We start from the raw sequence: 25,637 nt of genomic DNA, 5'->3' as shown, positions 1-25,637 counted from the left end.
TCTTCAGACCTTCACCTGGTTGGATGAGGCTCACCCTTGTTGTATACAACCAGCTTGCTCCCTCCAGTTCACCAATTTAAATGTTAATTGCATCCAGAAGCTCTGTATGCACTGACACATAAAGCCAGTCACACACCACCTCAAATGACTGTTGTACTTGCCTTTGACCTACAGACTGGCTTATTACATAAGTGCTTGGGCCAGGATTGTGACTGTGAAAATGGCAAGAATGATGACAATGAGAACTGAAACACAGGTCTCAAAATAGTTCTGTCACATGTGTGACACAAATGTGTGTGTGTGTGTGTGTGTGTGTGTGTGTGTGTGTGTGCGTGCATGTCTGTAGAGCGTGTAGTTAACTGGAGATGAAAGTCTCATGGACTTCCATGACCATGCTGTCATGGTACCATGATTCTCAGAACTCAGCCTCCAGAGTAGCTAGGATTGCAGAAATGAGCCACTGGTAACCAGCTTCTGTCATTTATTAGAATAAGGTCTTCAATCGAGTCTACATTTTATCATCTGTAACCCAGGAGGAAAGGAGTAAGCCCACCGAGGGTGTTGCACTAAATAACTGATGAAGCTATAATATTTCAAGCTGTTTTTTTTTTTTTGCCGGTTCTGGGTCTTGAACTCTGGGCCTGGGCACTGTCCCTGAGCTCCTTTTACTCAAGACTAGCACTTGAGCCACTTCCAGCTTTGTCTGTGATTAATTACAGATAAGAGTCTCATGGACTTTCCTACCCTAGCTGCCTTTGAACTGGGATCCTCAGATCTTAGCCTCCTGAGTTGCTAGGATTGTAGACGTGAGCCACCATTGCCTGACTTGTAGTCTTTTAACATGTAGTCAGTACTAGACAAATTTTCAGCTATAATTACAAGGATGTTGGTATATATCAGTTTTAAGCATTACTATAGAATTTGACACTGTTTTCACTTTGGGGAAAAACTCTCCAAATGTTATCTATAGAATGGGGATGTCTGAACATGAATTTGTATCTGATTCACCTGAGACATTATACAAATGTTTGCTACTGTCGTTCTGATGATGATGAACTTTCCTATTGGCGTTATGGAGTTGGATGCATTTATTCACTTGATCTTGGGCAAGCTAAGACATTCCCCCATGTCTACATATCCATATGGAAGAATCATCTGAAAAATGGCGTGAATGTAGAATAGTAGCTTCTTTACAGAGTAGCCACTCTGCAAAGATAGCCACAAGCTGCAAATTAGACAAGCATTCGAGATCATTCATGGCCCCAGATCAGCACTCTGAGAATCTCTTGGTCGCTCTGCATTTGTTCGTTCATGGAGGGCTAGGCATGGGAAATACATCACTATAGTAACAACACTGCCTTCTCATTTTCTCACACTCCATCTCCTGATGTGCTGCTGTTAAGTCAGTAATTACATCTCCACTTAGCCATCTTAGTTTGGATCACTTTTAGATTTGGACAAGTTTTCTCTTTTTATTTGGAAATTATGTGAAAGAAAAGAAGTGACCATTCCCCTTGAGGAGAAGTACCAGCTCTGTGGCCTGGGTCCTTGTCAAACAGATCTGTGCGTCTCCCAAGGAGACAGCCCTCCAAACATTCGAAGACAGTTCTCATGTCACTGCTGAGCGTCTTTCTCATCAGACTAAACATCTCTAAATCCTTCACCCTTTCATCACATAACCCGGTTCCCAAACCCTGCTCACTGTCTGGGATGCTCCTAAGTTTTTATTGAACAGCTTAAACTATGTCATAAAGTACTGAACTCCATTCAGCAATCCAGACAGGCAAAGTGGGACCTGAGAGCCCAGCAGCTTACCTGATTCTGGCATGAAGGCCTCCTCAGTTTGAGGCCCCTCTTAGCAATCCCACCAGGTTTCTTCTGCTCATTTTGAGTTCCAGTTGGCTCAAGCCCTTTGTCTATTAATCAATTATCAGCAAAACCAGCTTCCTCCTCTTTTGGCAATTGAAGTGTTGACCCTCTATCTGAAAGCCCTGTAGTCCATTTACATTTCCTCACAAGTTTGGCCTATATTTTAAACCAGAGACATTTTCTGCTTATTGTAACATATCTTAGAAATAAACTAAGTGAAAAGAAGAGAATAAATATGACACACTAACCTCGAGAGATAACTATGACCGTCTCGGTGACTTCTTTCCAGTCCTGCCTCTTGGCCTGGGAGTGTGTATGGCAACTGTGTGAAATGTTCTTGTTTGTTACAAAATTGGGACCGCATTGTACGTAGTTTTGGATATGATACTGGATTCAATTTCCTGTATCCTCCAGTGATAGTAGCAAACATCAGATGGGCATATAGCTACTCTATAGATTATAAAAGTGTGGCCTCTTTAATGAGACATGAAGATTATTTCTACAAGTTGCCCATTATAAATAATGCTTTAGTAAGCACCTTCATCTGTTATCAGAAGTATTTGACCTTAGTTTTCTTGACCTTTTGGGTAGCTATTCTGTGCATTGGGGGAGTTTTAGCAGTATCCCTGCCCTCTGCCCCCCATATGCCAGTAGCATCATCACCACCCATTAGCAGACAACAAAAATGTCTACATAAACTATAGGTTTTTGCCTCTTCCATTGTGTTATGTGGGGAGACAATGGAAACAGTTGCCCCAAGTGTAGAGAGTAAAAGAACAGATTTTTAGTAGATAATTTTAGAATAGCAAAATCAACTAAAAATTGTCAGCATGTGCCAATCATGTCAGTAATGAAATTCTTGCGGCCATTAATAGAACCTCACCAGCACCGCTGCTCTGTTCAAGTAGTCTAGCCATTGTCCCTTTTAGCAAGAATCCAGAAGCATGCTGGGTTATGCACCAGAGCTGCACAGAATTTTAATGAAGATAACTCTCTTGGTGAATTTTATCTTGTGTTGTGGTGGTGGTTGTCCCAATTCTTACGGGTCTCAAAACCACTGGAGAGAAGAAATCATGGCTATATACTATTGTGACATTATTCTGTCCTTCTAGTCAATCTTATTCTCCTATTGGGTCAAGTTCAAGAGGCCTAACACTTAATGTGTGCTAATCACCCACATTCCCAGAACTGATGACTTGGGACACTTTCCTGAGAAAGTATATTTCCAGTAGGACTTTTGTGTGCTTTGACGTGGCTTTTGGTGTCTGACCTTGCAGCTGTATATGAATACCTCTCTAAGCCCCCCACTCCCAGACCATCAATTTTTCACATCCTCTAAATCCCCTGCTAGACACCCTCCATGACTTTGAGCCTACCTCAGTGGCACCTCAAAAGCACAATCAGACAGACCCCATGACTTCATGGATGTTGTTCTGCTCCCCTTCCTTCCTTCTTACACCACCCTCACGAATAAGAAACCTTTCTTGGGTTTGAAATCCCCATTAATGGTTTTACTTCTCTGAATCTGAGACTGTGTGCCGTGGGTCATGGCATGTCTCTTCATTTTACTTATCTAGCTGTATTTTTTTAAATTATCTTAGTAACTTAGTCTCCCCCAGGCAAGTAGAATATAAACTTTGTGAAGGCAAAGATACCTCATGCTTGTAGTCTGTCTTCTCAAAAATGAATCAATAGAACCTAATGGTTATAAAATGGTTCCTGTTACTTAAGGTCCACAAGTTCTAGTCTGCATCTATAAAGCTCAGTGTAACAGTTGAAAGAAAGGTGTATTGTATAAAAATTCCCTTTGACCAGCCATAGCACTCCTGGGCATCTACCCAGATCATTCCAGATCAGGATACAGTAAAGATAGTTGCACATCCGTGTTCATTGTTGTATTTTTTGCAATAGATTGGTAGAAACAGCCCAAATGACCTACAACAGATGAGTGGATCCAAATACTGTGGTGCCTGTACACAATGGAATTTCACTCATCTGAGGAAGAATAAGATTATGTCATTTGCAGGGAAATGGATGAACCTAGAACTAATCATGCTAAGTGAGGTAAGCCAAGCTCAGAGAGACAAAGGGTGCATGTTTTCTCTCAAATGGAGAAGCTAAATCTAAAATATAAAGATGGAAACAAATAAATTAATATATAAAGACACAGTAAACTATACAGGACTCTAGGCATTCACACACAAACTGTCAGATGCCCTTAGCAGAGGAACCCTGAGGTGTAACTTCTCTAAACATTTGAGATACTATTTACCAAAATGAACTCTAGGAAGTGGAAATGAAAGATATGTTGTATCTGCCAGATAGTTTAATTGAATCTTAAAAATAACTAGAATAAAAAACAAAATCTGGGGTCCAGAGTTTGGCCTAGTAGTAGAGTGCTTTCCTAGCATGCGCGAAGACCCAGGTTCGATTCCTCGGTATCACATACGTAGAAAAAAAGCCAGAAATGGTGCTGAGGCTCAAGTGGTAGAGCTCTAGTCTTAAGAAAGTCCAAGTATAGTGCTCAGGCCCTAAGCTTAAGCCCAGGACTGGCAAAAAAAAAATCCGAGGGGAAAAAAATTTGTTTCCATCACTCACCCAGCTGACAAATCCTTTGTGCAGTAATCAAGTGATAGTTCTGTAATTATTCTGGATACTTTTCCTCCCATTTAACTTTGTTTACCCCCTCAGCATTCAACGCAAATTCACTACATAGCATAGCGGAGTAAAATCATGGAAGGTGGCAAATTTTTGAGATAGGTGCCAGTTTTTCAGAATCCAGGTACTTCCTGAGCGTTGTCTTTGGTGTCGCTGAAGAGATAATTGCTAATCTTCCGAGGTACCTTGTGCCCGTTTCCAAATGTCACCTCACAATTCATTTAAACTGGAAATAATGCCTCATGCATTTTGTGTGTGTGGTATCCTCCAATTTTTCAAAATCTGAACTTTTAGGAAATTATCTTGATAACACTATGGGTAAAAGAAATGTTAAGAGAAATTTACACTCTGAACTTTAAACCACCCAGAATACTAAGAACTCAAAAAGATGTGGTAAGGAGAGGAAAGATGTTCAGGGGTGAGGAGGGGAGAAAAGACAGAGCTTGAGACCATTCCCTCTCTGTACTACCCAGACCCACTGGAAGTCATGGGAACCCCTAAAAGACTATGCCTAAACAAAACTAAGTTAACCTTCATCCTGCTACTGGCAAGAGAGGCCCTAAAAAACAGACCAGATTTTCTTCTGAGAATGTGATTGGGGGCGGGGGGGTGGGGGTTGCACAAAGAAGCAGGGTTTTGTTTTTTTTTTTCTAGTTTCCGGGAAACCAGAGAGTTCTTTTCAAGTCCAGTCTCCAAAAGCCCCTTGACCAACAACCTTCCATGCTCATTGTCCTCATGGGGTCAGCTCCGATTGACTTCCTGATTAACTCCAGCATCTTTCTGGCTCCTCTAGACACCAGCACATTTCAGGTTTCTAAATGTAGGTCAGCCCAGGCAATTAGGAGAGAACGTCTGTTTCTGAAAGGTATTCAGTAGGCAGGAAGCCCGGTTTACAAACGAGTCCTGCAGGAGGACAAAGGTTGGCCTCAGATGACTTGACTGGTAGGGGACTGCTGTTTTATTTCAACGGGCTATGTGAGCTAAGAGGAACTTTAATTCACCTTCAAAAAATGTATGCATTTGGCAATGACCTTGTGAATCACATCCATTCTAGGTTGCCAGTGGTTGGGGTCTTGTGCTGGCAGTGGATCCACGATGCTGGCCAGGCTGGAATCTGAACCTGGGTATTGGTAGCTCAGGCCACTCAGTCTTCTAACTCCATACCCAGGTCCTAGCAATATTCCCTTGGAATATAGCAAAGCTGGGAGGTGATTCACCCTGCCTCAAAAGGGTAACCCATGAGAAATGGCAATGTGGTTTTCTTTCTAAGTAGAGCATTATTTAGAAAGGCCACCACTCAAGCAAAACGTTCTGCAGAAATACCCTGATTCTCTATGGGTAGGGCCTAGCGCCCGCAAGGAAATTGATCCACTCCAATCATACAGTCCTAAGGAATCTCAAATACAGACTCCACCTTGTCTCTAATGGAAGTGAGACATTCCCTTAAGGGACATTAGAAATATTAATGGCCAGGTGCCAGTGGCTCATCCCTGTAATCCTAGCTACTCAGGAGGCTGAGATCTGAGAATCTCACTTTGAAGCCAGCCCAGACAGGAAAGTCTGTGAGATTCTTTATCCAACTAACCACCAAAAAGCCAGACGTGGAGCTGTGGCCCAAATGGTAGAGAGCTAGCCTTGAGCACCAAAAGCTCAATGACTGTAGTCAGGATCTGAGTTCAAGCCCCAAACCTGCACAAAACAAACCAACAAGCATATAAAGACATAAATAACCGAAATATTAATAGATTGTATGTGAACATTGGCGCTACTACAATTTGAATTGTTTGCTACCTATGGATTTTTTAATTACATGAGAAAGTAAAGACAGAATGTATACAACTAAAGGAACAGGCTGGGTTGCTTTTGGGTTTGGAGGCCAGAAAGCTACTTTAGGGGGTGGGTAGTATAATAAATATTTGGTAGATTCTAAAGCCATTCATCCTAGCAATGGCCTGGGCAGCATCACCAACACCTGAGCTATCACCAGAACCATTTCACACCCATCTGAGGCCGCTGAGCCAGGGGCTACATTGTAAGTTCCCCCAGGTGTCTCACCACAGTCTGATTTTAGAAGTCCACTAGAATTCTGGCCTTCCTTATCAGTCTGAGATCTCAAAGCACACAGAAGCCAGGTTGGGGAGGGGGCTGGGGGGGTGGGTATTGTTCCTGCCAGGATGCTGAATTGTGTCCTATCCAAAGAGGAAGCCGCACAGAAAATGAAAGCACCCACCCAGGGTGTGATGTTAACATATCAAAGCCATCTCTGCTTTCTTCCTTTCCTGCTTTCTCTCCCACCGAAATGGATATGGCTGGCAAGTTATTAATGCAGAAACTTCCTAGGACTTGGGGCATTTCAAAGAAGCGGAAATTCTTGGGCATCAGAGTGCTGAATTCTGGCCTAAGCACTGCCGGGGTGCTCTCAAGTTGCAAACTAGGAAAACACACACAAGCCAGGCAGGCTCTCATTTCAAACTCAGTGGAGTCACCGCTGGCCCTCGTCAGTGAAATTTGGGAAGAAACTGATTTACTATTCCTCAGCCACAGAAGTATCTTTCTTCTTCATCTTTAGCTCCCAGAACACAATGACTCACCTAGGATGACATCCCTGAGCTATTTCCAAAACCACTGTCCTCATTTCACGCATCAGTTGTCTAGAATGTATCCTAGTGCAGTGAATACCCAGATAATATTTGACCACTTTTTGAGCATGCCCTTTCCTGCCCAGGCTGGCTTTGAGTCCTGATCCTCCGACCTCTGCCTCGTGAGTAGCTGGAGTTTCAGGCACGTGCCACCTGTGCCTGGCTAAAGTCCCATTTTTTGTTATGCTTCTTTAGAACAGGCTACAGGCCTCAAATTAGGTTTTCCCTTCTCCAACTTTGTGTAGTAGAAACTCCCTTTCTCACAGTCACTGTTGGTCCATTTCTTCCATCCTGAGGACTCCATGGCCTTCCACTGCCAGCCTCCTTCTTCCTCCTGAGCCATGACCATCCACTTGCTGGCCACTTACCATTGCTCATTCCCTTTTGTCTTTGGCTATTTTATTCTAGGCTGCCTTAAAAATTTTTTTTTATTTGTGGTCTCTGTCATTCTGCTGGGGCAAAGGGGTAAAGAGACCTGACACTAAGTGCGAGGAAATGCTGAATCTGGAATCTTCCAGAAGGCCCAAGAATAAAAATTCATGGCAAGACCGCCGCTGCTGACACACTCCCAAAGACATATTGCAGGTAGCATTATTTATTGTGGCAAGGAGTTCATAGATGTGCTACCTCAAAGCACCCTCAGAGATCCTAAAAAGCCCATCTCCCATCAGGTGAGGCAGATTTATGGAGGTGGCTCTGGAGGGGTCAGGCAGGATGGCTTGGGAAGCAAGCCTGGATTCCCTTAACATATTCTGTGCAGTGTGATTGGTTCAAAGCAAGGGCTTGAGTCTGTAATGTTGACCATAAAATTGCAGTGACACGCTGCTTGAGATAAGCGGGCTGGAGGAAGGGGGCAGGGAGGCTGTGCACACAGGAAGCAGTGAACAGACAGGCGAGACTGGAGCATGCGCTCATATATTTTAGGTTTTATGCATGGGGGGAGAGATGGAGGGGAAATGGGATGCGGGGTAGTGGGGGAGGGAGATGAGTGTCTGCACAAAGGAAAGCTGAAGGCACTGGCCTGGGCATGGCAGACACCTGCATCCATGCATATAAAACCAGGTACAATGCACACACACACACACACACACACACACACACACACACACACACACACACGGGACTTCAAGCTCCACATTGTAGCCACTCAAAATGGAAGGCACACTAAAGCCAGGCTAGCCAGGAGAACCTTATCATCATCCTGGAGTCACTCTGAGAAAGGTGACTTGCCTTTCTCTTGACCACTCTCTCCCACAGGCTCCTTGACAACCCCAGTCACGTGGCATCATTTCCAAGCCTGCCAATGACACAATTATCACCCACGTCCACCGCCCACCCACACTCAGCCCATGAATGAGGCTCTTCCCTGAGCTCAGAGAGGTTAGGTTTGACGGGATAACTGCTGATAAGGACCCTGAGCTCTTCTGGGTACAGATCAGAGACATGTCCCTGGGTCCAAAGACAAGACAGGTGATCTCACATGCCAGCCACGGGAGCTGACCTTTACCTCTGGGTCTCTAGTCCTGGAAACCATGAGAGAACCCTATTAACTGAGTCCATCCTGAGCAGTTCTTCTGTGTGAACTGCACATCTTGTCAGTTTTAGGGACACTCCATATGTCCTCCAAATCAGTGGCCTCCTGTGGCCAGCTTGGTTAGGAGACTTAATTGCTGTCAGGGCTACCCCATCCAAGTTAGAGTGAGACGGGATATATGAAGGGCTGAGATGGCCATCTAAATAATTGAGGTGATTATCTTTGTCTGAATTATTCAGCTAGGACCTAAATTGTCGTATAAATTCAGAGAAAGGTAGGTTTTTGGTTTGAATTATACAGATAATAGCTCTAATTCTTCATTCGAGGCTGTAGGTCCAGTTTTAAAGGGCCTCTCCTGAAAGAAACTGACATCCTTTAGACTTTTAGTTCCACTTGGTTTTAAATGTCCCTTCTGACGTGGGGACTTATACACATGAGGCATTTGGGACATCCAGTTCAGCTCTTAGACAGCTTCTTTGTTTGTAGAGTGTGAATGGAGGGAAGTAAAAACATGAGATCTTTAAGGTTGCCAAAGTAAGACATATTTTATATTCTCTCTGTCTCTGTCTCTCCCTCCCTCCCTCCCTTCCTCCCTTCCTCCCTTCCCCCCCCCCTATCTCCTTGCCAGTGCTAAGGCTGAACTCTGGATCTGGGTACCATCCCTGAGCTTCATTTGCTCAAAGCTAGCACTCTATCACTTTAGCTACAGCAGCACTTCCAGCTTTTTCTGAGTAATTTATTGGAGATAGGAGTCTTGTGTGTTTTCCTACCCAGGCTAGCTTTGAACCATGATCCTTAAATTTCGGCCTCCTGAGTAGTTAGGATTACAGGCATGAACCACTGGCTCCCAGCTTGGTTATAGTCTTGACAAGGTAGAGATGATGCTGAAATGTCTCCTTTGCTTTTTGTTTCTTTAGAAATTTGAATGCTTGATGGATCACCGTAATTCACTACCAGAGTAATGTAGTCATCCTTCTCATTCATGATGCTTAAATTATAAATACCTGCCACCATTTGTTGTAAAATGTTTGCAGAAAATAGTCCAAAATACTGTTGTTTTCCTTTGCTTTTTATTGTTTGGTTTGTTTTTCTTTCCTTTTTGATTTTGGGTTTCGTTTTGGGTCTTGCTATGTATCCAGAGGCTGGCTTTGAACTCTCGACCATTCTGTACTACTCCACTGGGATCATGGGCATGCACCACCACATCCAGCTTCTGTTGTTTGTTCTCCGACTTCCCTTCCACACCTCCCTTCCCTGCCAGCTCTGTCCTGGGGGAGGCAGCCACTGCCGCTGCCAAACCAGAAGGTTGCTTGGAGCCCCTGGGCACCACAGAGCTCAGGTGATCATTCCTGCCCACTGGCTGCCTCAGTCCTTCCTCCAGGTCCCACTATTGACCCCCTGAGGTTCAACGCTTGACCTCATTAATTCAAAGGGGGAGAAAGCTAAGTGAATGTTTTCACAGTCTCCTTTCTTTTTTTTTTTTTCCCCTCCAGGCCAACTGGAGGTGATCAGGGGCCAGAGGCTGCGCTCTAGTTCATAAACCTGTTAGGGTATTCGGAGTCATGATTCTCCTATTCAACTGTCGGTGCTTTTCCTTGGGACAGCTAATCCCTCAGCGTGACTGGTGGAAGCCGCAGTATTGATTTCTGTGTCTCTCTAAACCTCAGTTGTGTTCAACGCTTGTTAGACATCTGAAGGAATATCCAGTGGGCTCTGGGGGCAATTTGAGAGCGTAGCTCAATAGGCTGCTCTTGAGAGAAGTTTCTCTAAGGTTACCCGGCAAGCCAATCGAATGGGTTTAAAAAAAAATAAAAAAGAGAGAAAGAGGAGAGAGAAAGGGGATGGAGGAGATGAGAGAGAAGAGAAGAAGAGAAAGACAGCAGAAGAGAGGGCAGAAGACAAAGAAGAATGAGAAAGAAAGGGGGTGAGACAGGAGGGAGAGGGAAGAAGACAAAGAAAACAAAGGAAAGGAGAAGGAAGGACAAAGCTTTCTTCTGCTAATAGAAATCTTGGAGATTTTCATCTTCCTGCAGCTTCTACTTCAATTGTCTCTTTGTGAAGAGAGGAGTCATTTTTTTTCTTTCTTTTTTTTTGGTCAACACTGCCAAGAGTGAGGCACATGTTAGAATAGAATTTGGAGAATGCGTGGACTCTGCCGAGCTGGAATCCCCGAGTACACCTGTACAGGATGGGAGCCATGAGAAACTGAGAAATTTTCTTTGGAATAACCACTTCCTATAAAACAGTGTACCTCATAACAACACAGCCACCAAAGCTAGAACAACGTTTCTTTCTAGGGAATATTAAACACATGGGGAAATAAGTCACCAAAGACATGGCAATGACTTCTCTCCATCTCATGGACCTCTTTAGGATGCGCTGAGCTCTCACTAAGCTAACGATTCTCAACTCGGGTGGGAGTGATTGGCACTGTAATGGCCCATCCACAGGACATTTGTCACGATGGATGTAGATGGTGGCATAGGCCACCATCCTGTGATATACACGCCATCCCCCAACAAAGAAGGGGCAGGTCTGGAATGTTGTGCATGTGTGTATGCCAGTGCACATACGGAAACATACTTATTGCATGCTTATTGCTGCTTGTGTTTTAGAATAAGGGCTCTGTTCCCACCTGAGCCATGACCCATCTGCTTTTAGGCTTCTGTTCGTCGCCAGGATTCCAGGTGCATGCCACCACTTGTAACTTCAGTACGGTAGAGATTATTTCCCAGACTTTTCCCGCCTAGACTGGCCTGGCACCACACTCCCCCTGATGTCAGCTTCCCCATAGATTGAGACGAGAGGCACAGGCCCTCCAGGCCAGCTGAGTTGAGAAGGAAACTCTGAGAACTCTTCTGCCTGGGGTTGGCTTTAAACTGCGATCTGCCCAGGAGCTGCCTCCTGAGTGGTTCAGATGGTAAGCGTGAACTACTGACTCCGGAAGGTCTTGTTTTCTATGGTGGGCATTTTGAAGAGTCCCTTGTCTTATCACATGAGCAACGGCGCCGACTCAGGAAGGGGCAGTAGCGAACCACAGCGAAGCGAACTGAAACAAAATAGAGTATAAATGACAGACAAAATAAAGCACAGGCTTCAGATACTATCCTGGAGAGTAACGATTTGATAAAAAGAAATCTCTTAGGGGCTGGGAGTTTGGCCTAGTGGTAAGAGCGCTTGCCTAGCATGCACGAAGACCAGGGTTCGATTCCTCAGCACCCCACATACATAGAAAAAGCCAGAAGTGGTGCTGTGGCTCAAGTGGTAGAGTGCTAGCCCTGAGAAAGCTCAAGGACAGTGCTCAGGCCCTGAGCGCAAGCCACAGGACTGGCAAAAATAAATAAAAAATAAATCTCTTTTAATCTACTTTTTTCCTGCTGAGGAAGAGACAGAGAAAATGGACTGGTAATGTCCGGAATTCTGATGTTCACCCCACTCCAGTGTCTTTGGTAATCTTCCAAGTTCTGTGCTTTGCAGGGCCTGTGGAGAGCTGACCAGAAGCAGAGAATGGCAGACACCAGTGCTCATGCTTGCAATCCTAGTAACTCAAGAGGGAAGAAGGGAAGGAGGGAGGGAGGGAGGGAGGGAGGGAGGGAGGGAGGGAGGAGCACAGAATGCCTCAACTCCCCCTTCCCACACTTCCTCTGGGTCCAGCAGACACGGGAAGCTTCACAGCCTGTGTGGTGGAGTGTAAGACACCCTCATAGACAGTACCACATATGGCTCCCTGGTTCCAGACCCAGACTCACTCTGCTTCTCTTGAAGCTGGGCCTTGTGATTGGTTTTCCTCTTCTCTGCAGCCAGATCTCCTGGCCCTCCTCATTTCCACTCCCTTTCCCTGGGTCTCTGGCCTGCCCCTCATCAAGATTTATAGCACCACATTCATTAGGTGATACAGTACTGTCAACAGAATCAGTGGTGGCAGCAGTGGCCTCATTATCTCCTTGGTTAACCCCTGCTTCTCCAGTGTTGGGTCCTATCGGGGGAATTTAAATTCAAATTAAATTTTAATGCAGCAGCTTTGATGTTCAAGATAGAACTGCTTGGTCAGGGGCTGGCTGGAGATGGAGAATCTATTGTTAGGTAACTTCAACCTCTCCTGAACTCCAAGCCAGCACTTCCTGGGGACACACTTTTCCTCTTCCTAGGATTAGAGCCTTCATGTCATGACACTGCATCCTATTTCATTTTCTTGCTGCAATCATAAATTACAGAGCACATATTTTAAATGTAAAGATCATACCAGAGTATCTAAAAACTGTAGTATTTGGGTTATATGTGGCCCTAGGCCAGAAAAAAAAATAGTCATGATTTACATTTAGAGAAGATAAAGGATTTATTTTAGAGACATTTTGACTTTCAAAAGAATAGCATTCATTAGCCAGGCACCATCTTATATCTACAATCCTTGCTACCCAGAAGGCTAAGGTAGGAAGATGGAAATTTGAAGCCAGCTCAGGGAGGAAAGTGTGAGATTCTTACCACCAGTGAACCTGCAAATAAAAAGAAAAAAGCCACAGTAGAGCTGTGGCCCAAGTGTTAGAGCATTAGCCTTGAGCACCAAAAGGGAACTCAGGGACAGCAGCCCTGGCCCTGAGTTCAAGGCCCAGTAACACACATACAAAAGAAAGAAAAACAATCCTTTTATTGAACTTTTTGTCTCTTGTTACCTTTCCCTCCTAGTAGATATATTGATGCTGTTTGTGATATTAAGAAAAATACTGTTTTTGGCCTAGTGTTAGAGTGCTTGCCTAGCAAGCACAAAGACCTGGGTCCAATTCCTTGGTACCACATTCATAGAAAAAAAGCCGGAAGTGGTGCTGAGGCTCAAGTGGTAGAGCTCTAGCCTTGAGAAAGTCCAAGGACAGTGCTCAGGCCCTGAGTTTAAGCCCAGGACTGGCAAAAAAAAAAAAAAAAGAAAAACACTGTTTTTATTTTTCTGTGTATACAAAATGAAGCTAACACTTCTTGGCCATGTGTAAAGTAGCAAAGAGCGAGGTTCTTGTCCTACAGTGCTTCAGTCATTGAACGCATCTACCAGGTGTTGGGTTTGTGATGGGTACTTAGGGAAGTAAGCTCCCTCCCCACATCCTGTGTCTCCCCCACCTGCTTACCCCCACCTGATCAGAGGGAGACTTCAGGCCTATGGACATGGCCTAACCCAGCCTCTACCCACTGGCCACAGCAGCTAATTTCATCCCCGTTGGCCATTTTAACCCTGTCAGAAGGCGCAAAATTCTATCATATATGTGGTGAGCTTCTGCCTAATTTCTCTCTGTCACAATCACCAGCAGCCTCTCTTAGAAGTACAGGTTGAAAGAGAGAAGAAAACAACACAAACACAGCACAAATACTGCCCATGCTTGTCTTGCCCTGTGCCAGGCTTTGCACCAAAGGCTGCCTCTCCTGCACCAGGATATGGTTATTATCACACAGTTTTCAGGGGAGAGACCAGAGGTTCAGGGAGGGTTCTATAAGAAAAGAACAAGCATTGGAATTGAATCTGCCTACATGCAAGGCCGACATGCTTCTCTCCCTACTGTGTCTCCTTCCTCTCTGAAAATGAAAAGCACCTGCAAGGCATTCATCCTGTCGGATTCCTCCATGCCAACACAAGAATGGACAGAAGACTCAGACTCGCTTCTCCTTATGGTAGCTTATCTTACGTTTACCTGCGTCCACTTACTCAAAACACATTCTAAATAAGATTAAAAATAAAGATTACAAATGTGGTGGATGCATATACTGGCAGCCCACGTCCGTCCATGTAGAAGAATGAGGTGACTGTAATGGGTGCGGCCTTCCAACACACAAGCATGCGTGGCCCTGAGATGCTCACTGCATTACCAGCAGTGTGAGCCGCCTCTCCCTCAGACACCAGAGTGTTGAGACCTAGGTTTGCAGCCAGATTCCATCACTGGCAAGCTAAGTGACCCTGGGCAATGGCTTATCTTACCTCATTCCCCATTTCCGGATCTCAAAAAAAAAAAAGGTCATAATTATTCCTCTTTCATGTGCCTATTATCAAAGTAAATGATGCCCTGTTATCCAAGCACTTGAGAAGCTGAGGCAAGATGATGGTGAGTTTGAGGCCAGCCTGGACTGTATAGTGAGACTTTTGCACACACACACACACACACACACACACACACACACACACACACAAAATATAGACCAAGGCTGGGAGTTTGGCCTAGTGGTAGAGTGCTTGCCTAGCATTCGTGAAGACCTGGGTTCAATTCCTCAGTATCACATACATAGAGAAAAGCTGGAAGTGGTGCTATGGCTCAAGTGGTAAAGCGCTAGCCTTGAGGAAAGCCCAAGGACAGTGCTCAGGCCCTGAGCTCAAGCCTCAGGACAGGGAAAAAAAAGCAGGCAAATAAATAAATATTTATGACATCATAGTAGTGACAAATAATAATAGACAACAAATAGGACATGAGACTGCATATAAAGCACCTTGAAGAGGTCATTGCCTCTGGTAGATGTCCCACTGGTATTTGTTTTCATTATTATTTGTTTTCATTATTAGTATCATTCTGATTAGTATTTTGTTTTATTCAAATCAACCCTTCCTAAAATCTACCCACATAAGTGTACAATAGCATTTTATCAAAAAAAAAAACCTGCCTTAAGATAGAAACGTAGTCATTACACCTACCTGACCTTAAACATGCCCAGAACACTTAGCAGCCTGAGAGTGGGTGAGTAAATCATGCAAAGGCTATTTTATGATGTGATGTTGAAGATCTCATGTCATTTATTGGACACTGAACTAACAGTGAGAAACTGAACAATTGTCTGAGCATGCTTTCACACCATCACAAAGCCAAAAGCCAAGAGAGAGAGAGAGAGAGAGAGAGAGTGCAGAGAGAGAGAGAGAGAGAGAGAGAGAGAGAGAGAGAGAGGAACAAAAAAAAGCTTAAACAGAACCATTGTTAAGTCATGAAACTATCTTGAGCAACTGGTAACTCATCCACTGTGGGAATTCTCTGTCCACAGCTCTCTGAATAAGGACTGGGGAGCAGAGAAATGAAAAGCAAGAAGGAAACAATTAACAGAATTGCTCTCTGGCAAATTTGTTAGGCCTTCTAATGTACTAGTCAATCTTGAACATGGTAAAAGACAGTAATTTCCTAATTGCACTCATATATATTATCTTCACATTAAGCCTATGCTGTCTGTCCTTGGGTGTATTTTCAGAGTGAGGCCTAGAAATATGGCTGCTTCATGTTAATTTTCCACATTGAGGATCTGGCAGACCCATTAACATCCTCTCCTTCTTCTTTCTCAGACTTTATTTCTGCAATCTTCATAATTCAGTTGTTACATCGCACTTAGGTGGGTCTTAGCTGGTAGTGATGTTTTTTTAAATGAGAGAGTTTGAACATTTTTATGCTTTTTTTTCAGTTGTGTCTCTTAAAATGAAATTTTGTAAGCATTTAGCTGGCCATATGAACCAAGTGCCTGAGTTATTTCCAAACAGAATGTACAAAGGTCGGTGACTTGAAACATGCACACACACAGGGGACGGTAATGAAGGGGCTGGAGCAGTGAGCCTCTCTGAGGATGATGTATGAACTGTGGCTGAACCACACGACCCTATTCTGCCCCCATTCCACATAGCAAGGGTGTCATTTCTACCTTCCAGTTCGGCTAGAAAATGGGGAGGAAGCTATACTCAGCCACATCTGGAGAAAGTTATTCCTATGACATAGTTAGCAATCTGGATCAAGTCCAGCCAAGGAATTGTTTTCCTCCTCCTCCATCCTGACAAATCTTGGCCCTCCCAGGCCCTGGGCAAGGTATATAAAGCCAATTACAGCCTCATCGACCTGTCACCTGTCTAGTCCAGCCCCCCCCTCACTGGTTCTCAGAATCCCTTCCCCCATATATCAGCCCATTCACAAGACTCGTGTCTCCATTCACTGATAAGTAGATGATTAGATGTTTGATGACATCTTACATGTGGTTACCTCCCCTGAAAATGGAAACTGGGCGGCCCTGAAAATATTGTAGATTGTTAGAACTTCAAATGCTGCAAAAAGGGTTGCCGAAAAGGTGCTTTAAAAAAATCCTATTGTTAGAGCTTAATTCTCAGACCTCATGAGAAATGCTTAAAATGACCATCAGTGTCGTATGCTACTCAGGAGTTTGAGCTCTGAGGATAGTGGCATGAAGCCAGAAAGTCTCCAAAAAGCTAGAAGTGGAAATGTTAGTGCCCAGGCCATGAGTTCAAGCCCCAGGACACACACACACACACACACACACACACACACACACACACACACACACACGGATTATGCCAATTGCTCTATTGCAAATCCACATCTTAGTTTCAATGTTTTCTCTAAAACAGCAAATACCTAGACACATAGGACTTTTTCCGTTTTCTGTCACTTCTTCAAACACAGTAGTTTTCAGTGCAGAATCACCTGAACACTAACTAGAGAGAAGAGGAAGATGGAAAGATTGTGTTGTGGGGCCCCAGTTCATTTCCAAGACACCTGAGAGAGGTAGACATTTCCAGATGACTATGAATTGGCTGCTAAGTCACATGGCCATCTACTAAGAAAACTTTATTTTGGCATTTATTTTATGCTAAATTTATTCCTGTGCCGCAAGTTTTTGATTCTTTAATTTCTTCTGGGGTATCTTTTTCTTCTGTGCCACTTCCTTTTCTGGTTTAGGAACAATTTGCTCCTTACAAAGGAAACTCTTACCAATTCTTTTCTGCTTTTTGCATTTCTTATGCTTTGAGATCTCCTATATTGGTTCCTTAATCCCAGGCCAAAATGGCATGTGGCTGAGTGACTTCTTTTACGTTACTGTCTTCAACACAAGCACATTTCCCAATCTCCTCTTCTCTAGATTTACCAATCCTTGCTATTGTTTGTAGCAAATCTAAGGGTAACTTGTTGACCCTAGGGAGAGGACTGTTTTCCTGGAAAGAGGCTGTGGGGGTCTGGTGTAGCTAGCTCCCACCCGCTGGCTGGTTTTGAGATATTCCAGGATGGATTTCTCAACCTTCCAGGCCAGGAAAAATAAAACTGATAGCATCCACATTCCAGGAATGGGCCCTCCTCTTCTCGTATGCAAACTCATGTGACCAAACTTGGGAAGTAAAATAAGGACATGTATGGTTAAAAAACAAAAAGGAGCCAGGTGATGGTAGCTCACGCCTGTAATCCTAGCTACTCTAGAGGCTGAGATCTGAGGATCGCTGTTCAAAGCCAGTCTGGGCAGGAAAGTCCATGAGACTCTTATCTCCACTGAACTAATCAGAAAAGGCTGGAAGTGGTGCTGTGACTCAAGTAGTAGAGCAGTAGCCCTGAGCACAAAGACTTAAAAAAGGAAGGAAGAAATGAAGGAAGGAAGGAGAAAAAACATCATAACCCAATTTTAACAAAACAGATGGCTTTCTGCCATTAAACTAAGTGTACAATAGAACCTGAATCATAATCACATTGCAAATGTATTCATTGACAGTGAAAAACAACTAAACCTCACATTTGTTTTTGTGGGGTTGTTTTTAGTGAGCCATAATCTTACAGGCATAACAACTCAGAATAACACAAAGGTTTTTCTACTGAACACTTCACATGATCAAAGTCAAACCGATGAAGCAGATGTATCACAGCCAGTCTTGCCAATGGCTGAAAATCCTTGAAGTCTTTTGGCTAAGGCTTTCTGAATCCATAACCATGTTGGCTTTGCCAATAAAATTCTAGCAGTGCTCTGGAGCTGATGAATGGTTTGCACCAGCCAAGGCCGCCACGTTGGCCTCCTTGCTCACTGATGCCATTTTTTAATCCCAGCTATTTCTAACTTGGCTCTTTGCAAAACTCTGAACAGATCATCCGGCTTTCTTTTTCTAAAAAATCAGTCCCCTATTCCAGTGCCTCAGTGTCCCTGATTCCAAACCAAATAATACCATCCAACCCATGCACAGAGCAAAGATGGAGAAACCCATGTGGTTTCAGGTGGCCAGCGCCACCCCTGGCCTTGGTATCCATTGGCACCTTCGTATGTGTATCTTACATAGACAGACACTTCTAAACACATGTGATGGAAGACATTTATACCAAGGGAAGAATTGGGCAAATCCGCCTAGACCCGTTCAGGAAATACTAGAGCTTCAGATTGGAAGGAGCTGATGGTCATAAAAAGAAAATCTCTCTTTAAATAACCGCTGTTGCCTCTGTCATTTAAATATTCTGCTTTTCCTACCTAGCCTCCTAGAAATGTTCTACTAAAACAATGCTCGCCATACCTGTAACTGGCAAAGGTTTCTAGATTTAGACTAGAAATGAGATCCAGTGATAACTGCACATATCTGCCACCGGGGAGCAGGACAGCTGGAATTGCTTTGCAGGCTTTGATATTGAAGACATCCTTGTCATTTCCCTCAAGAAATATTCTGGTCCTAAAGGAGCACCCTCTGCTGGGCTCAACCATACGTGCTCACCACAGCCAAGGGTGTCCTGTCCTCGTTCTACTTCTCTCTCCCTCATAGGATAAATTATCTCCTTGTTTCACAAATGACTGTGAGTGACATTGTCATCTTTTCCAACATTTTCCTCCCCCAATCTAGACCACTGTCTGTAAGGTCACTCACATGGCTAACTGGGACTGCACTCTTCCTGTTATCTTAGGGCCTGTCTTATAATACAGTCAGTTCTTTCTACTTCCTACCCAGAGAAGTTCAACGCATTCCCATAAAGACCTTTCCTATAAGTGTCGGGGAAAACACACATTCTCTAACAAAGCAAGAAACTGGAAGCAAGAAACTCGACATAGGCCCAGCACCCCAATTCTCCCAGAATATATTCTTTTCTCCAGAGCCAGGTGTAGTGAGCCTTGACTGAGTCCTGGAAATCACTTGTGTGGCCTGATCAAAGAATTCTCACTCAAGGCCACCAGGCTTCCTTCAGATGGCTTTGATGGCACATGGTGGGTTCTAGTACCCACCATGCAAGTAGATAAAGATGCCTGTCCACTTTCGGGTGGCCCGGCCAGCCCTCCAGATCTCCTCATTCTGCCGCTGCGATGCGTGAGCGCAGGTGAGAAGAGCAGGTGCCGTCTGTGTCTCCAGCTTCCTGATCGGTGGCGAGCAGACGCTCTCCTGAACAGCTCCATCCGGAGATGTCATAATGGGAAAATCGTAAGGACTTTTTTTCTCCCTTTCTGTCAGAATGTGGGATTTACATGATCCTTTACACATATCAAGAGGCCTGGGGTATAATCTCTGAACTAGTGAGGAGCTAATAAACCTTCAATCAGAAGAAAAAAGCAACTCCCAGAACATTCTGGAAACTTTAATTGACAGCTTGCCAAATTCCTCCCCTTGGTGAGGGAGCCCAGTCACGTTGAGGGCTGTGTCTTCTCGCATCTAGCCTAGAGCCTCTTGTCTGCCAGCGCAGCTGTGTGTCAGGGGCTGAGGCCCTAGTGTGGCCTGGCCTGGGTATACTTAGGTGGGATTTGTCTTGGGATTGGGCTCACAAGGTCACCTTGATGATGGAATCGCCTTTCTAATGATTCCCTCAACTCTAAGCATCTAATCATCCAAAGGTTCTGCACAGGCTGTTTGCAGATACCATGCCTTCTCTTCCCCTCCTCCCCCTCCTCTTCCTCCTCTTTCCCCTTTTCCTCCTGTTCCTGCTCCCTCTCTTCCTCCTCCTCCTCCTCCTCCTCCTCCTCTTCCTCCTCCTCCTCCTCCTCCTCCTCCTCTTCCTCCTTCTCCTTCTCCTCCTCTTCTCCAGTCCTGGTATCCCTGTCACTCACACAAGGTTCTCCTGGATTTGCCTTGGTTAGCAATGTATTCCACATCCCCAGGTTCATTCACTCAGCTCCTGAAAACACAGTGAAGGCCCTGGGTTTTACCTGGACACTTAGGAGGTAGGGCTGAGAGGCTGGTGGCTCTGTGAAAACTATGTATGGATCACGATGATTGGTAATTTGATAGAACTTTGTTCTCACAATGAGCCCAGTGCTCTGGGCCCAGGCAGTGCTGCAGCACCTTTCCTAAACCTTGGTTTCAGGTTGGAACATTTGTAGAGGCTAGAAAACCCCTGTTGTGTTCATCGCATTCCAGGCTACCACAGGGCCTTTGCACGAACTCTCTCTGGACGCCCTTTTGTCTACTTCATGCTGCTTCCTCTGTCCTTCCCTAGCATCATTATTTTCTCCCAGCGATACCTTTTGTGGTGGTTCAGGTAACTTCTGGTCTCCCCATCTGATTTCACCCTCATTCATTTGCCTTCCTGGCTCTCCAAAGCTATACACTCCATGAGAAGTTCAGAGTCCAACTGATCTAATCTCTTATTCCCCTATGCCCAGCACAGTGCCTGGCATACAGTAGACAGTGGGCATTCAATAAACACCTGCAGTTTGCAGAAATAATTATTCTGAGTTCATACATTAAAAATATAGTCACCCCTTAGTATGTCCAGGGACATGGGTCTCAGGGCCTTCCACCGACATGAGAGTCTGGCTCTTAGTCCCTCATGGAAACCGAAGGGTTATTTGCATATAACCTATGAACATCCTCCCATATTGTCACTAGATTGCTCGCTATCACTGATAGCATGTCAGTGCTGTGAGAACAGACTGTAGTCCTGACCTGCATTATTTTGTGGAGGACGTGCGTGTGTGGTGTGTGTGGATGTCAGTATTGGGACTTGAATTCAGAGCCTTGGACTCTTTCTTAGCTTTTGCACTCCAGGCTAGCACTCTGCTATGTGAACTGCACCTCTACTTCCAGCTTTCTGCTGGTTAATCGAAGCTGGGACTCAAGGATTTGTCCACACAAGCTGGCTTTGAACTGTAATCCTTACAGCTCCCACCTCCGGGGTGGCTAAAATTCCAGCACCCAGATGTTTGTGTTTTGCTTTTTAAATATTTTTGACCTGTAGTTAGTGGGAGAGACTACAGGCAAGGAGAGGCAGTTGTATAGATGTGTGTGTGAGTGTGTGGTGTGTGTGTGTGTGTGTGTGAGTGTGTGTGTGTGTGTGTGTGTGTGTGTTTACCACTGTAATCAATGTCTGTGCCTTTGACTGCATCATCTCCATTCTATAATCAGTGGCTCAGACGCCGCTATCCACGGCACTGTACCCCCCCACAAGGGGCATCCCTAAGCATTGTGGGTAAGGTAGAGGGTCTGGTGGGGACTCCCACAGAGCCCCTTCCGATCATACTCTGTCCTTTACTCTGAATCCACCTCCACGTCTGGAGTTAATCAGCTAAATCGTCTGCTCCCTCGGCTGCCGTCTGGGATGGCAGGTGAAGCCTGTGATGAGGCAGGTGAAGCCTTTGTGATGAGGAGGATGGGCCCAGCTGCCCTGCCCCCGGAGGGGATATGGCAAAGGATGGAGGTGCCTGTAGCCTGGGGACTGCACTTGGGATGCAGATGCCTGACTCGCCAGTTGAGAACTCCCTGTGGGTTCGAGACCAATGCTTCCGAGCACTAGAAATTCTTTAGGTGGCCCCCACTTGGCCCCTGCCCCTCTTCTCAGACACCAAAAGGGTGAAATCATTGCTGATTGAGAAACCACAGCCCCTGCCCCCCTTGTCTGCCTTCACCGCACATGTGCCAACTGGCCTGAGGCGCCTGAAGTCACCCCTCCAGCCACACCCACTGCCATGCGTCCCCACACTGCGTTGGGGAACCTGTCAGCCGGACACGGGGCTCCTTCAGTCTTCTTCAAAGAGGAGCCAGCCAGTGATGCAGCACCCTCTCCCTTTTTAGGAGAGGAGCCCCCGTTCAGACCCGGCCTCCTCATCGTTCCTCAGTGTGCTTCCTTTTCAAAAGAGCTGTGTTGATTCAGTTCTTTAGCGACTCGGTGACAGTAATGTATCTGTTTTATGTAACGCGAAGTCATTATGAGCAGCATCCTAGATCATAAAAAAGGTATAACAGGAGACAGGAGGGGTTTTTTTCCTCCTTGAAGATAATAGCAGTCTGGCTGAAGAAGAGAGAGGTCATGCAGCTGGGCTCTGATTGGAGGCTTGTAGCAAACCCCCACTGACATTTCTGCAGTTTCATCAGAAATTCTAAATAATCCATGTGAAAACGGGCAGTTATTTACTGAAGGTAGACGCGCAGGCCGGGCCCGTCATGTGCTGAGGACGTAACGTTGGCTCTGGGAGTGGCCTCTTGTGCAAGGCAGGCGAAGCCGCTGAGGTCCCACACATCTGCAAGTGGAAACGGAGCTCGTGGGTGACAGCAGTGTGAGGGTTTGACAACACGCAGGTTTGGCAAGTCCATCTCTACTGCGGATGGCAGGCAGAGCCACAAGGTAGGCCCATCTGGCCGGCAGTCACAGCGAGACCGAGCTGCAGAGCCTGGACCCAGAGCCTTCCATTGGCATCTGCCAGCTGGTTTGCTGACGGAGGCTCCCTCCACTCCCGGTCTGGGCCCACCTGTGGGATTTCCCGACCCCTTCCTTGTTGGCGGCACACTGTAGGAAGGTCTCCACACCTGCGCCTGGTGGTCCACTCTATGCTGAGAGCGCAGGGTGCACAGCAGAGTTTCATGGGAGGATGTTGTGTTCAGTTTCTGTCTGGAGCCAGAGACCTGCATCACCATCACACCACCACCATCACCACCATCACCATCTCTACCGCCACCATCACCATCTCCACCACCATCACCACCACCACCTCCATCACCACCATCATCACCATCATCACCTCCACCATCACCATCTCCACCACCATCACCATCTCCACCACCATCACCACCACCACCTCCATCACCAACATCATCACCATCATCACCATCAACACCATCACCATCTCCACCACCATCACCATCTCCACCACCATCACCACCACCACCTCCATCACCACCATCACCACCACCACCTCCATCACCACCATCAACACCATCATCACCATCAACACCATCACCATCTCCACCACCATCACCATCTCCACCACCATCACCACCACCACCTCCATCACCAACATCATCACCATCATCACCATCAACACCATCACCATCTCCACCACCATCACCACCACCACCTCCATCACCACCACCATCACTATCTCTACCGCCACCATCACCATCTCTACCACCATCACCATCACCATCTCTACCACCACCACCATCACCATCTCTACCACCACCACCTTCACCATCTCTACCGCCACCATCACATCTCCACCACCATCACCACCACCACCTCCATCACCACCATCATCACCATCTCCACCATCACCACCATCACCACCTCCACCATCACCACCATCACATCTCCACCACCATCACCACCACCACCTCCATCACCACCATCATCACCATCTCCACCATCAACACCATCACCACCTCCACCATCACCACCACCATCACTGTCACTACCCCCAGATCCCCATTTGAGGCATGATTCTGGATGTTCTCATGGTCCCCTGTGATCCCCTTCCTGCCTTGATGGCTGCTTTTCTCTCCTCTCCCCCAGTCGGGGTAGCAGGCAATGAATGCTGACAGAAAGACCAGAGTCACCCTCCTCCTTCTCTTCTCTTCCTCCTCTCCCCCTCTCCCCACCCCACTGAGATTGAGGTGTAGAAGCAAGTGTACAGAGTCAGTCTTAATGCAGACACGGCACACACACACACACACACACACACACACACACACACACACACACACACACACACACACACACACACACCCCCCACCCCACAGCCTTGCCAGGGACCCTCCCAGCTGCTGACCACACAATTCCACTCTGAAGGATTTGGGTGGGAGTCCTGCAGCACGCATTTTTCAGGGTTCACAGAGCCATTTCCATAGTTTGGTAGTGGCCCAGTCAATCGAGTTCACAATGAGCTGCTTTACACAGGGTTACCTCATCTGATGGGTTTTGGTGTGGCTTTAAAAAATCAAATTTAGTCCTAACAGGGCATTCATCTGGCTCTGTTTGTTCCATTACTGCTTTTATTATTTATGGGAAGGGTGTGACACAAAGAGGAGGGAGAAGAGGAGAGCATGAGAGAGACTGTGAGGGAGAGAGAATGTGTGTGTTTTCACATGTGTGTTTACTCACATGTGTGTCTTAGAAAGAGAAACAGAGAGACTATGAGAGACTGAGAGAGACCAAGAGAAGGAGAAAGAAGAGGAGAGAAGAGGAGAGGAGAGGAGAGGAGAGGAGAGAGAGAGAGAGAGAGAGAGAGAGAGAGAGAGAGAGAGAGAGAGAGACAGAGAGACAGAGAGACAGAGAGGAGAGAGAGACAGAGAGAGAGAGAGAGAGAGAGAGAGAGAGAGAGAGAGAGAGAGAGAGAGAGAGAGAGAGAGAGAGAGAGAGAGAGAGAGAGAGAGCGGGCGCACATATTCATTGGAGCTGCAAAGGGAAAAAGCAGTTAACTCCCTGGAAGACATTTATCCCTTCCAGAAATGTGTTTTCATGACAGACTGTCTCAGACCCAGCAAGGCAGAGGCAGCATTTCCGGCACTTATTATGAATTCCAAAACGTATAATAAATACACATTTTTACAAAAGCCAATATGTGTTTTTAAAATATAATATATGCAAACAATCTTATAAATCACCAGGCTTGACACGAGTCAAGCCGAAGAGGCTTCTGGGGGAAATGGTGTTGTGCGTGTGCGTGTGTTTTTAATAATGTAAAAATATGTGTAATATGTTTGAAAAACAACAGCCAAAAAAACCCCTCCTCCCTGCCAACTTTACAATACTTATTTCCCCAGAGCCTACTGAATCTTAGATTCTTAAGGATATAAAGGGGGCCTGACATATAAAGTATAAATATGGATAAGATGTGGAAACCCCACCTGCCCCCCACATATATTACCCTGATGGACTTGACTGGACTGGACCCAGCATCATATGTCAGAGCACTATGTGTACACACACACACACACACACACACACACACACACACACACACACACACACACACACACACAGAGAGAG

At 45.6% G+C, this 25,637-nt stretch overlaps 1 long non-coding RNA gene across 2 annotated transcripts in view; it reads left to right on the top strand.

The window, feature by feature from the left end:
• Window positions 1-25,637, top strand: part of LOC150046922 (uncharacterized) — a 465,336-nt gene that overhangs the window by 337,923 nt on the left and 101,776 nt on the right. The window lies entirely within an intron of this gene.

This window comes from Megascapheus bottae, chromosome 24, assembly GCF_031878675.1.
Source record: "Megascapheus bottae isolate mThoBot1 chromosome 24, mThoBot2.hap1, whole genome shotgun sequence".
NCBI classification, from domain to species: Eukaryota; Metazoa; Chordata; class Mammalia; order Rodentia; family Geomyidae; genus Megascapheus; species Megascapheus bottae.
The sequence above is the reverse complement of the archived record's forward strand: the minus strand, read 5'-3'. Positions and strand labels throughout refer to the sequence as shown.